At 39.3% G+C, this 12,312-nt stretch overlaps 1 long non-coding RNA gene across 2 annotated transcripts in view; it reads right to left on the reverse strand.

Annotated features, from left to right (window-relative positions):
* Window positions 1-10,722, reverse strand: part of LOC136793952 (uncharacterized) — a 28,346-nt gene extending 17,624 nt beyond the window's left edge. The window contains exons 1-3 of one of the 2 annotated variants that reach the window (XR_010840053.1): window positions 10,635-10,722; window positions 10,160-10,258; window positions 8,723-8,995 (exon numbers count right to left, since the gene is read on the reverse strand). This is a non-coding gene — a long non-coding RNA (uncharacterized lncRNA). Of the gene's footprint in view, window positions 1-8,722; window positions 8,996-10,159; window positions 10,259-10,634 lie in introns of those variants that run through there. The other variant, XR_010840054.1, reaches the window with a different exon arrangement.
* Between the last annotated feature and the right edge of the window lie 1,590 nt (window positions 10,723-12,312).

Genomic DNA, 12,312 nt, shown 5'->3' on the forward strand with positions numbered 1-12,312 from the left:
TGTCTGGCTTCTTTCACTCAATATTATGCCCATGAGATCCATCCATATTATTGAAGGTAGTTTTATTTAAATTTATTTTTTATTAATTTATTTTTGGCTATGTTGGGTCTTCGTTGCTGCACGTGGGCTTTCTCTAGTTGTGGGGAGCAGGGGCTACTCTTTGTTGCAGTGTGCAGGCTTCTCATTGCGGTGGCTTCTCTTGTTGCAGAGCATGGGCCCTAGGTGCATGGGCTTCAGTAGTTGTGGCTCACAGGCTCTAGAGTGCAGGCTCAGTAGTTGTGGTGCACGGGCTTAGTTGCTCTGTGGCATGTGGGATATTTCCGGACCAGGGCTCGAACCCGTGTCCCCCGCAATGGCAGACGGATTCTTAACCACTGCACCACCAGGGAAGTCCCTGCATGTAGTTTTAGAATGTGCATTCTCACTGCTGTAGAGTTATCCATTTATCTGTATGACTGTTGATAGACGTTTGGCTAGCTTCCAGATTTGGGCTATTACAAATAGTATTCCTACAGATATTTGAATGTGTGTCTTTTAATGAATATGTGTATGCATTTCTTTGAGGTGTATACTGAAAGGAAGATTTGCTGGGTCATAGGGTGTGCAGATGGTTCAGCTCTAGCAGGTATCACCAATTTTCTCAAATAATTGCAACCAGTGTATATATCCACCATTCTGAGAGTTCCTGTTGCTCCATATCCCTGACAGGACTTAGTACTTATGTCTTTTTCAGTTTTGCTCTTCTGGTGGTTATACTAATGTGTGTGTGTTTAACATGTTTTTAAATTGAGGTGAACTTCACATAACATAAAATTAACCTTTTAAAAGTGAACAATTAAGTAGCATTTAGTACATTCACAATGTTCTGCAATCACCATTTCTGTGTAGCTCTAAAACATTTCATTACCCCAAAAGAAAATTCTGTACCCATTAAATATTCACTCCTTATTCCCTGATTCCTCCCCACCTGTCCATGACAACCACCAATCTGCATACTGTCTCTACGGATTTACATATCCTGAATACTTCATATAAACTGAGTCATACCATATGTGACCTTTTTCTTCTGGCTTCTTTCACTCAGCATAATGTTTTCAAGGTTTGTTCACATTGTATGAGTACTTCATTCTTTCTATAGTGCAATAATATTCCATTGTATACCTATACCACAATTTGTTTATCCATGCATCCGTTGATGGACATTTGGGTTTTTTCCCAAATTGTGAATAGTGCTGCTATGAATATGTACGTACATATATTTGGTTGAATACCACTTTTCAGTTCTTTTGGATAGGTATATATAATACCTAGGAATGGAATTTCTGTATCACATGGTAATTCTGTTTAGCTTTTTAGGGGACTGCCAAACTTTCTATTTTAGATTCCTACCTGGATGTACCAGGGCTCCAATTTTTCTACATCCTTGGCAGAAAAATAACACTTCTTATTTTCTGGATTTTTAAAATAATTATTATTATAGCCATAGCCATCCTAGTGGGTATAACGTGGTACCTCATTGTGGTTTTGATTTACATTTCCCTAATAATTAATGATGTTGAGCATCTTTTCATGTGCTCCATTGCCATTTATACATCTTCTTTGGAGAAGTGTCTATTCAAGCCCTTTGCCCATATTTTAATTGGATTTTTTTGTCTTTTTGTGTTGAGTTGTGAGAGTTCTTTATATATTCTGGATATTAGGCCCTTATCAGATACATGAGTTGTGAAATTTTCTCCAATTCTACAGGTTATCTTTTCACTTTCTTGATAGTGTCCTTAGACATTAGCACAAAAGCTTTTAATTTTAATGAAGTCCAATTTATTTTTTTTCTTTTGTTGCTTGTACTTTTCATGTCATATCTAAGAATCTATTGCAAATCTAAGGCCATAGAGATTTACCATTATGTTTTATTCTAAGAGTTTTATGATCTTAGCGCTGTATTTATATTATTGATCCATTTTGAATTAATTTTTATATATGGTGTGAAGTAGGGATCCAGCTTTATTTCTTTGTATGTGGACCTGTTATGCCAGAAGAATATGCCATTTGTTGAAGTTATGCCATTTGTTGAAGAGCGTGTCCTTTCCCCATTGAATGGTCTTAGCACCCTTGTTAAAAATCAGTTGACCATAGATGTATGGGTTTATTTCTCAATTTTATTACATTGGTCTATATGTCTATCCTTATGTCAGTACCACACTGTTTTTGTCACTGTGGCTTTGTAGTAAGTTTTGAAATTGGGATGTGTTCTTTTAAAATATGTATATATATATATCTATATATTTTTTGCCTTTTAACAGCCCCTTGCAATTCCATATGAGTTTGAGAACCAGCTTTCCCATTTCTGCAAAAATTATCATTGGAATGTTGATAGAGATTGCATTGAATCTGTAGATCACTTTGGGCAGTGTTGCCCTCTTAACAGTATTAAGTCTTCCATTCAGTTAACATAGTTTGTCTTTCCATTTATTTACAACTTCTTTAACTTCTTTAAGCAACGTTCTGTAGTTTTCAGTGTACAAGTCTTCCACCTCCTTGGTTAAGTTTATTCTAAATACTTTATCCTTTTGGACGCTCTTGAGAATGGAACAGTTTTCTTAATTTCCTTGTCCAGTTGTTCATTGCTGATGTATAGAAACACAACTGTTCGTATGTGTGTGTGTGTGTGCACGTGTGTGTGTGTTGATCTCACACTTTTACAACTTTTCTGAAATTTGTCTATTGGCTCTAGTTTCTTCATTTGTTTTTCTTTTTGGTACAGTCTTTGAGTTTTTTATATATAGGATCATGTCATTGTAAATAGAGGTAGTTTTACTTCTTCCTTTCCAACTTGGATGCCTTTTTTTTCTATTTCTTTCCTAATTGCTCTGGCTAGAACTTCCAGCATATTGTTGAATAGTAGTGGTTAAAACAGTCATCCTCTAACAAATAAATAAATATTTTTATTTTTTAAAATAACCAATCATCCTTGTTTTGTTACTGATCTTCTGGGGAAAGTTTTCAGTCTTTCACCATTGAATATGATGCTAGCAATGGTTTCTTCACAAGTGCCCTTTATCATGTTGAGAAAGTTCCCTTCTGTTCCTAGTTTTTTGAGTATTTTTATCATGAAAGGGTTTTAGATTTTGCCAAATGCCCTCTCTGTATCAATTGAGATGATCATGTAGAGTTTCACCTTCATCCTATTAATGTGGTATGTTTTGTTGATTCATTTTCTTATGTTGAAGCACCCTTGCATTCCTGGGATACTTCCCACATTGTCATACTGTAAAATCCTTTTAATAAGCTGTTGGATTTGGTTTGCTAGTATTTTGTGGAGGATTTTTGAATCTATATTTATAAGGAATATTTGTCTATAGTTTTCTTTGTGGTATCTTTGTCCAGCTTTAGTATCAGAGTAATACTTGCTTATTGTATGAGTTAGTAAACGTTTCCTCTTCTATTTTTCAGAAGAGTCTGAAAACAATTGGTATTATTTCTTCTTTAAATGTGTGGTAGAACCAATGTGGTTTTAATTGTATTTCCCTATTGTTTAAAGATGTTGAGCATCTTATCACAGGTTTATTGGCCACTTTTACATCATCTTTTGTGAAAGCCTGTTCAAGGTTTTTGTCCATTTTCCTGTTGGTATTCGGTCCTTTTCTTTAATTAATTAATTTTTGGCTGTGTTGGGTCTTCGTTGCTGCATGTGGGCTTTCTCTAGTTGAGGCGAGTGGGGGGTTACTCTTTGTTGTGGTGCGCGGGTTTCTCATTGCGGAGCATGGGCTCTATGCACGTGGGGTCCAGCAGTTGTGGCATGTGGGCTTCAGTAGTTGTGGCTCATGGGCTCCAGAGTGCAGGCTCAGTAGTTGTGGTGCACAGGTTTAGTTGCTCCGTGGCATGTGGGAATCTTCCTGGACCAGGGATCAAACCCGTGTCCCCTGTATTGGCAGGAGGATTCTTAACCACTGTGCCACCAGGGAAGTCCCTGTCCTTTTCTTGATTTGTAGTTTTTATGTGTTCTGGATGAGTCCTTTGTCAATATGTGTATTGTTATATCTTCTCCCACTCTATAGTTTGCCTTCTCATTCTCTTAATGTTATCTTTTGGTGAACAAAATTCTTAATTTTAATATAGTCTTATATGTCATTTTTTTCTTTTGTGGTTAGCCCTATTTGTGTTGTGGTTAAGCCATCTTTTTTTTTTTTTTTTTTTTTTTGCAGTATGCGGGCCTCTCACTGTTGTGGCTTCTCCCGTTGCGGAGCACAGGCTCCGAAAGCACAGGCTCAGTGGCCATGGCTCACGGGCCTAGCCTCTCCGCGGCATGTGGGATTCTCCCGGACCGGGGCACAAACCCGTGTCCCCTGCATCGGTAGGAGGACTCGCAACCACTGCGCCACCAGGGAAGCCCCAGTTAAGCCATCTTTGCCTACTCCAATGTCATGAATATTTCTCCTGTGCTTTCTTCTGAAAGCTCTGTAATTTTACCTTTAATATGCAATCTACCTGTACCTTATTTTTGTGTAAGGTGTGAGACAAGGGTTAAGATATATATTTTTCCATTTAGATATCCAATTGACCCAGCACAAATCCTTTTCCTACTGGCCTGCAGTATCCACCTTGGTCAAAAATTAGGTAATCATACATGTATGGGTCTTTTTCTGGATTCTTCATTCTGTTCTATGTGGTGGTTTGTCTATCTATGCAGGAATACCACATTGTCCTAATTACTATAGCTTTGTAATATAAATCCTAGTATTTGAAAGTGAAACCTTGGTCCTCCTCCAACCTTGTTCTTTAGGATTGCCTTGGGTATTGTTCACCCTTTGCATTTCCATATTAATTTTAGAATCAGCTTCTCAATTTCTACAAAGCAAAAATTCAAAGCTAACTGGGATTTTGATTGGGAGTGTGCTGTTCATAGGGCTTTGGAAGCTGAAGAAAAAGAAAGGACACATCTAGAATTTAGGAAGAAGATCAGAAGAAACATTGTGTATTCAGTTAATATTTGTTCAGTGCCTGATTTTGGCCATGCCCTCTGTGAGGTGTGGTAGTGTGTGGGGAGACACTGATAAACAACACACTACCTACACTTAAGGGGCATTCTAGTGGATCTCTGAATTCCTCACTGAGACTCTCCATAGAATTGATGCAGTCTGTGTGTTGCTTTTTAATCATGACAGTTTTATAATGGGTGAGATCAGACACCTGCTGAAGCATTTTATGATCATTTGTAAATGTCTTCCTGATGAAACTGGGTGCTTTCCAAGTCCTCACGAGGTTCACTTAGGAAATAGAAGCTCAGAGTTTACTGAATTCTTAATATGTGCCACTGAGTATCTTACAGATTTTATTTAATTCTCATGACAACATCACCCAACAATGAGGTAAATATTATTATCCCCATTTTTACAGATGAAGAAACTGAGTCTTAAAGGGGTTGAGTACTTTGCCCAAGATCATACAACAAGTATATTACAGATCTAGGGTTGAAACCCAGATATTCCTGATTCCAAAGCCAGTGCTCTTAACCACTATAAATCAAAAATAGAAATGATATAAAATGACTTATCCCTATGATTTAATTCCTTGCAGCAGATCTGCATGTGCAGTGTTATAACAGAAGAGCCATGATATGAACGGAGTCTTCAACAAAGATAGACATATATGAATTTGTTGGTGTTTCTACAGTGCTTTTGGGGGACGGGGGGTGGGTAGAGGGAGACAAAGTATCCAGAGTGATAGGGAAACTAGGATCAGTTATCTGGCCAGGTTGGGGCTTAATGGAGTAAAAATCCAAGCAGTTTTGAAGGACGGGACACTGGTATTACATGGTGCAGGTAACTATGGTCACCTGGCATAAAGTGCTCTTTCATACAAGGCACTGAGAAACCCAAGGCCTATTCGCAATAAGCAGCATAAAAGATGTGAAGAATTCAAAGACTGCAGGGCAGAATAGGTGCTTCTAATGGTATTGGAGAGCTTAAAGAAAGAAAATGGATTCTATCAAGGACTCAAACCAGGGACTTTCTATGATTTTTCTTAAAGAATCTTTTATCTATTGTGCAGCAGGGTCGATATAGACCTCAAAACAAATGCTGAGACTACTGAAAATTGAACATCCACTTAGATCTTGTGAGTTGTCTAATTTCAGTACCAGGTGAAGTACCAGCCTCACCAGATCCCTCATGTTCAAGTTAAGATGCTGAGTAAGAAAGTGCAGGACTTGAGAACTGAAGTATGAATACATGGGAGGATTAGAAAAACTCAGAATAAACTGAAACTCCCACCCCATGGAGCTTCCCTTGCCGACCGAAGCGGGTGACTGTTCTTGCCTTGCTTGAAGACTCTGTAAAGACCTGACTTGAGAAATATTTTCTTCATACCTTATCTCCTGCCCCCATCAATGTGTCTGTCTCTATGTCTATCTAGCTATATGGTTAAATACATATGCATGTGTGCTTATGGGTGTGTATATATAACTATATATAGTTACACATACATATATAACTACACACATATATACATATGTAACTATATGTAGTTATGTAAACATATAATTATATACACATATATACATAAGAAACTATATGTCATATATGAAATACATATATTAGTATATACAATATATATAGTATGTAATAACATGTATTATATACATCTTATCATGCCTTGGAGGAGATAGGCTATAATAACAAAATCCAATAAAAGAAATACCAACTATACATCAAAAGAATTATAGGATTATTCTAATTTATATTGGTAAATTTTGGAAATGGATTCTGAGGGTGTTAGGCTAAGACTAAGAGACAGAATTTTAGGTCAGACTGAATTTATTGGGTGTATTGACACCAGCAGCTGGGAATGGGTCTAATGGTTTGCCCAGTTGGTTGACTGAAACCTGGCTAAGTAAAGTTGAGATACAAGAAATTCCTTGATATAATGTCAAGGAAAAATACAAATAGCAGAGAGATAAAACTGTTGGAGTGGATTAACCATGCAGAGGCTGCTCTCCTAACACCTGTGTCCCCTTAGAGGGTCCAGAGGTACCCCTTGGTGAGGGCGGTACCAACATCTAAGAACAAGTGATTGAACACTGTACTGGCTGTTTGATGTAGCCTGGGCATGTGTTGGTTGAAATGGGCTCCTGATTTCACTCCCCGATGAACTCACAACGGGAGTGCCCAGGTCCCAGGGTAGTGTCACCAGGGCAAGGCGTGTGTGGCAGCAGAACGGCAGCGGTAAATAGAGTGAACCCCACAAGGATTTTTGTTAGTGGCTATTTCAGTATCCAGTCCCTAGAACCAAAACAGGTAGTCAGCCCACGAAGGGCCTATTTGATCTAAATAACAAACATCTTCCGAGTCTCGTGTAAGAGACAAGCTCTGAGCCTTGGCCGTGGGGTTTCAGAGCCACTCACCTGATTCCTGAACCTGAGTTGGTTCAGTGACCCAGAGTGTCTGCACTGAAGGGGGAGTGAGGACCCATGGAGGAAAAACGTGCCCCAACAACACACATATGTACTGTGAATCTTCCTCCTGGACTTTCCCAAAAGTACCTGCGGGTCATCGATCAGGGGAAGAGTACGCCGTAAAGGCAAATACCTAGATGTTTGGGGGATGATTGGAAACTGACTCAGAACTAACTCTAATTCCTGAATGGAACTGTGGCTTATAGGATAGAAAGAGATTGTTCCCTTACTTCCTTTAATCTTAGCTGGAATACAGCCTTCCCTGACCACCCTATTTAAGAGTGCAAACACCTCCCCATCTAGAACTCCCTATCCCTTGACTTATATTTTGCTCCATAGAATTTGTTGCCTTCTAAGGTACTATATTATTTAGTTCGTTTATTGTCTGTTACTTCCTTTTAGAACATAAGCTCCATGAAGGCAAGGATTTTTGTCTGTTTTGTTCCTTGCTGTGTCCCATGCAGCTAGAACGATGCTTTGCATAGAATTGACACCTACAATGCAGTTATTGAATAAATTAAAATGAGAAATAAAGTTTTGATCTGTGTTTGTCTCACATAAACCCAGTAGGACCCCGATTTCATTCATCTGTTGCTAAGTGCGTAAAGGAATAGATGAACTGAAAGACTGAAAGAGTGACTCCTTTTCGTAGCAAGCAGGAAGGACCACGTTCAGATCCCTTGGAGCATTCCCTGTTTGTCCCTCTACACCAACAAGTCACCAAAGAGCAATTCCCCATACCTGAGGGGTCACAGAGATAAAGGTCTTCATAACAAACCTAACAGATGCAGGGTTATGATTCTTTTCACATCTCCATTTAAGTCACCTGTACAGTCAGTGAAGCTGATAGACATTTGAAAAAGACAGCATATTATCAAAAATTTAATTCAATCAAAAATTTGGAGAAGTAGACAGTGAACTGATATCCATGGGATTCACTTATGCATCACTCAGAAGTAGCTGGCCTTATGGAATGATGGAATAATGATACGTGTTCTTGATAGATTGGTGTGCTCTCTCATGGGATGCAGCAAATGTTCTTAACCAGCAACCAATTCTCCCACAACCAAAGGGGTGAAATACACAACTAGGCAGATGCTTGTTACTCTTTTTTGCTACTCAATATCTGAACTCTTTCTCTGTATTTGTAGAACCCTTCACTTTATGACCACCTTTGAAGCTGAAAATGTGAAACACTTCTTTTTTTTTCAGAATCTGTGCACCTAAGTGAGAGCTATCAGTCAGATGCATCTACCAGTTCAAAGTCTTGGGAACCAGCAACACAAAAGACACAAGGGTCGTGGTGCTGTGGTGACAGATGCCAACTGTGGCTGTTTCCTGAACCAACAAAGGGCACTAATTCCAGCAGGACCCTCCTGTGCCCAGTCAGTGAGTGACAGGATCTGCACCCAGCTAGCCTGTGTGCCATCAGCTATTCTGTGTGCAGTGCTATCTTCCACGGAGCAGTGCTGTGGGTGATCTGGGGTGGTGTTTCCTGGCTGGGTGGCCACCAAGCAGTGGTGTGCTGGAGCCAGCTTTCCCCACCTGTAAAAGGTGATTGCTAAATTTTCAGGAATTTTGTGAGCCAGTCATTAAATGTAATAGTAAATATTAAATTATATAAACTTACAATTAAATAAATTATATATAAAAAGATAATAAACTCAAAACTCATCCTTTTCTAATTATTTTACTATATTTTACTGTTATCTATGGACTCTAAGCTTATTTACATCTATTGCATCTGTATCATACATTTCTTCCCGATTCCATGTTCACTGACATCACACTGGGGGCTTGGACATCAGCCATCTTGGGAGTATTTACACTATGGAAACTGGCAAACACCAGAAATCAAGGCTTGATTTGTTATTTTGTGGTCTAGAATTTGATTGTCTAGCATTTAAGTGATGGAAAAATGTTAATACAAATCAAAAGTGTGTCACGTTTATAACCATTATTTGTAAATAACAGAGAAATTAAGAAAACATGATTTTTCCCAGAGAGCTGGTTTCACTCCCCAAAAGCCTCATTCTCTGATCTTCCCAGAGATTCTGAGAGCAATCTACTATCCTTTAAAAAAAATCTTTTTCTGGGCTTCCCTGGTGGCGCAGTGGTTGGGAATCCGCCTGCCGATGCAGGAGACACGGGTTCGTGCCCTGGTCCGGGAGGATCCCACGTGCCGCGGAGCAACTGGGCCCGTGAGCTATGGCCGCTGAGCCTGTGCGTCCGGAGCCTGTGCTCCGCAACGGGAGAGGCCACAACAGTGAGAGGCCCGCATACCGCAAAAAAAAAAAAAAAAAAAATCTTTTTCTGAAGAAATCAGAGTATGTTTTCAGAGACTAAGAAAACTGATGAATATACTGTCTGTAACAGGATAGTATCTTTTCAGTAGCATGTAACAGAAATCTCTCCCACGAGCGTACAGTGTTCAGGGAAGGCAGGACTCTGCCTTTCATTCTGAAGCTGAGCCTCCGCTTGTAACAAGAACATTCCAATCCTCTGAACGGTAGTTCAGTTCCTATTTAAAACTGTTCATCTTTCTATACATCCCACTTTAGCAGCAACATCTCTTCCACATCTTATAACATACACCTAGTGTCCCCAAATGCAAGTTCATATTTTGATGTAGGACTATTTTACGTATTTTTGAGGACTTTAGCTACTCTATTAAAAGCCACAAACATTTATGGAGTACCTACTACTTACAAAATACTGTGGCAGCAGCTGTTGAAGAATAAAGAGAAGTTTCGTGCGGTCCTTGAAGAACTGCATCATTCAGTACTAGAGATGACATATACACAATGGCTGTAATTCAAAATGAAATGTTAGGAAACATACAAGGGGTTCAAATTTCTGTGAAACCTAATTTCAGCAAGATAACAACTAAGCAATTGACCATCTATAACAATAAGCCAAGCTTGATCATGTGTCATCCAAATAAAAGTCTTAATTGTTTTTTTCAATGTGAGAGGAAGGAGCAGGACAGACCTGAGCTTGAGAAGCTCCCCGGCCATTTGCTTGCTCTATGTACCAGTTAATAGTTCAATCAGGGAAGCAGAACCACTAGGGAGTGATATGGACTAAGGGGTTCATTACAGGGATTATACAACTGTGGGAGGAGAAGTGATAGCAGAGGTCTGTGAAGGGCGGGGTAGGTGGAGGATCAGATAATGTCACTAACCTGTGAACATGAATGGGAGCCTACCAAGGGCTCTCCGGAAGGCTGACTCCTCTGCTGCTGGCCCCGAAGTCACCTGCCTGCAGAGCGGCAAGGCAGGCTCTGGGGAAGGAAAGCTGGAGGCAAAGTGGTGGGAGACAAGCACACCTGCGTTGCCTTTATCATGTCTCTCGCTGCATCTACTGTGGCCCCGGATCGAGAGCACCTGAAGGAGGAGATTGGCCGATGCTGAGGGAGCTGCTGCCTCAAGCCAACAAGATGAGCCAACAAGGACATCAGCAAAAGCCTGCTTTGAGGGGAATGCTGCCGCTTCAGGCTACATTTCAAACGTTGCACAGACTTCTCCTGGGGCCAACTTTAGACAGGAACCATACAAGTCAAGGAATCTGGAGAAACCTAATTCCAGTTTAGCTAAACTGACACGGTATCAAGCCACCATTCTATGTTACCTCAAGTAAAACCACCTTAGCCTCGGTTTCCTCATTTGAGAAAAGGAAATAATTTGGGAGAGTGTAACAACTTACCTGGGAGAGTTGTTGTGAGGCTGCATTTCTCAAGGCATTGTTCGTAGTATCTAGTATGTAGTCGATGATTTATCTTATGAAACAGATCATTTTAAGGCCTTTAATGCCAGTTTTATAGTATTTCCCTCTATATTTCAAATTACCCTCTTTTGATGAAATTACCATGATGATTTGTTTTTTAGAGAAATTACATTTAATTTTCTTGAAATATATTTCAAAATTGTATGTCATGTTCCTTTGGATAGAAATGATTTTTAATTTTATTGAGAGTAAAACTCATATGCAGTTAACATTTATATTTATGGCCCCAAACTTGAAAATAAGTATATGATTTAGCCACCAACAGCCTGGTCTTCAACCTATACTAATAAGAATTTTTAGATCCCTCCAAAATAATTGTGATCCTCTCTGATCTATAAATTCCAATTAGTATAGGTTGAATTCAGACCAGGCTGTTGGGACAAACTTACGCCAAACAACAACCACAACAACCACAAAAAAAATATTCTTTATTCATCAGAAATTCTCATTTAACTGAGCATCCTATATTTTATATGGCAACCCTCTCTGATTCTCCATTCTTCTAAGGAACCCTGATCTCACTAATCCAAAAATCTCTTCTACTGTCCTACCTTCTCATACTATTTTTGCTGTCAATTCCCATAGCAACTCAATATATCCCAAGATGAAGCATGACCTTAACCTCTAAAAGGGCTACCTTTTCCATCATGTCACATCTGTCTGCACTCTTGACATTCTTCTCATCTCTTCAGATAGAATCTTGGGTTCATTTTTGAGTGCCCCTCTCCATCTTTACCTACTTCCAGACACGACTAACTTCTGTCAATTCCTTCTTTAAAGTGACTTCCAAGTGCTCCTTTCCTCCTCCTTTTTACTGCCACCACCCCTCCCCTGACTGTCATCTGCTAGATAGTCCCTTTAAGCCCAGTCTCCTTTTTTGATCCTGTCTGAATCCTACTCATCTTCCTAAAACACTGCTGTCTCACTGTTCTCTGCTGCTCAAGAACTATAGCTGCTTGCTCTTGTCTATTGTATTAAGTACTGTAACTAATGTAAAATGTTTTGCTCTTTGATGAACAATGTTAAGAAAATAAAAAGACAAGTGGCAATTCTCTCAAGAAAAAAATAGGTTAACT

This window comes from Kogia breviceps, chromosome 3 (genome assembly GCF_026419965.1).
Source record: "Kogia breviceps isolate mKogBre1 chromosome 3, mKogBre1 haplotype 1, whole genome shotgun sequence".
Classification (NCBI taxonomy): Eukaryota; Metazoa; Chordata; class Mammalia; order Artiodactyla; family Physeteridae; genus Kogia; species Kogia breviceps.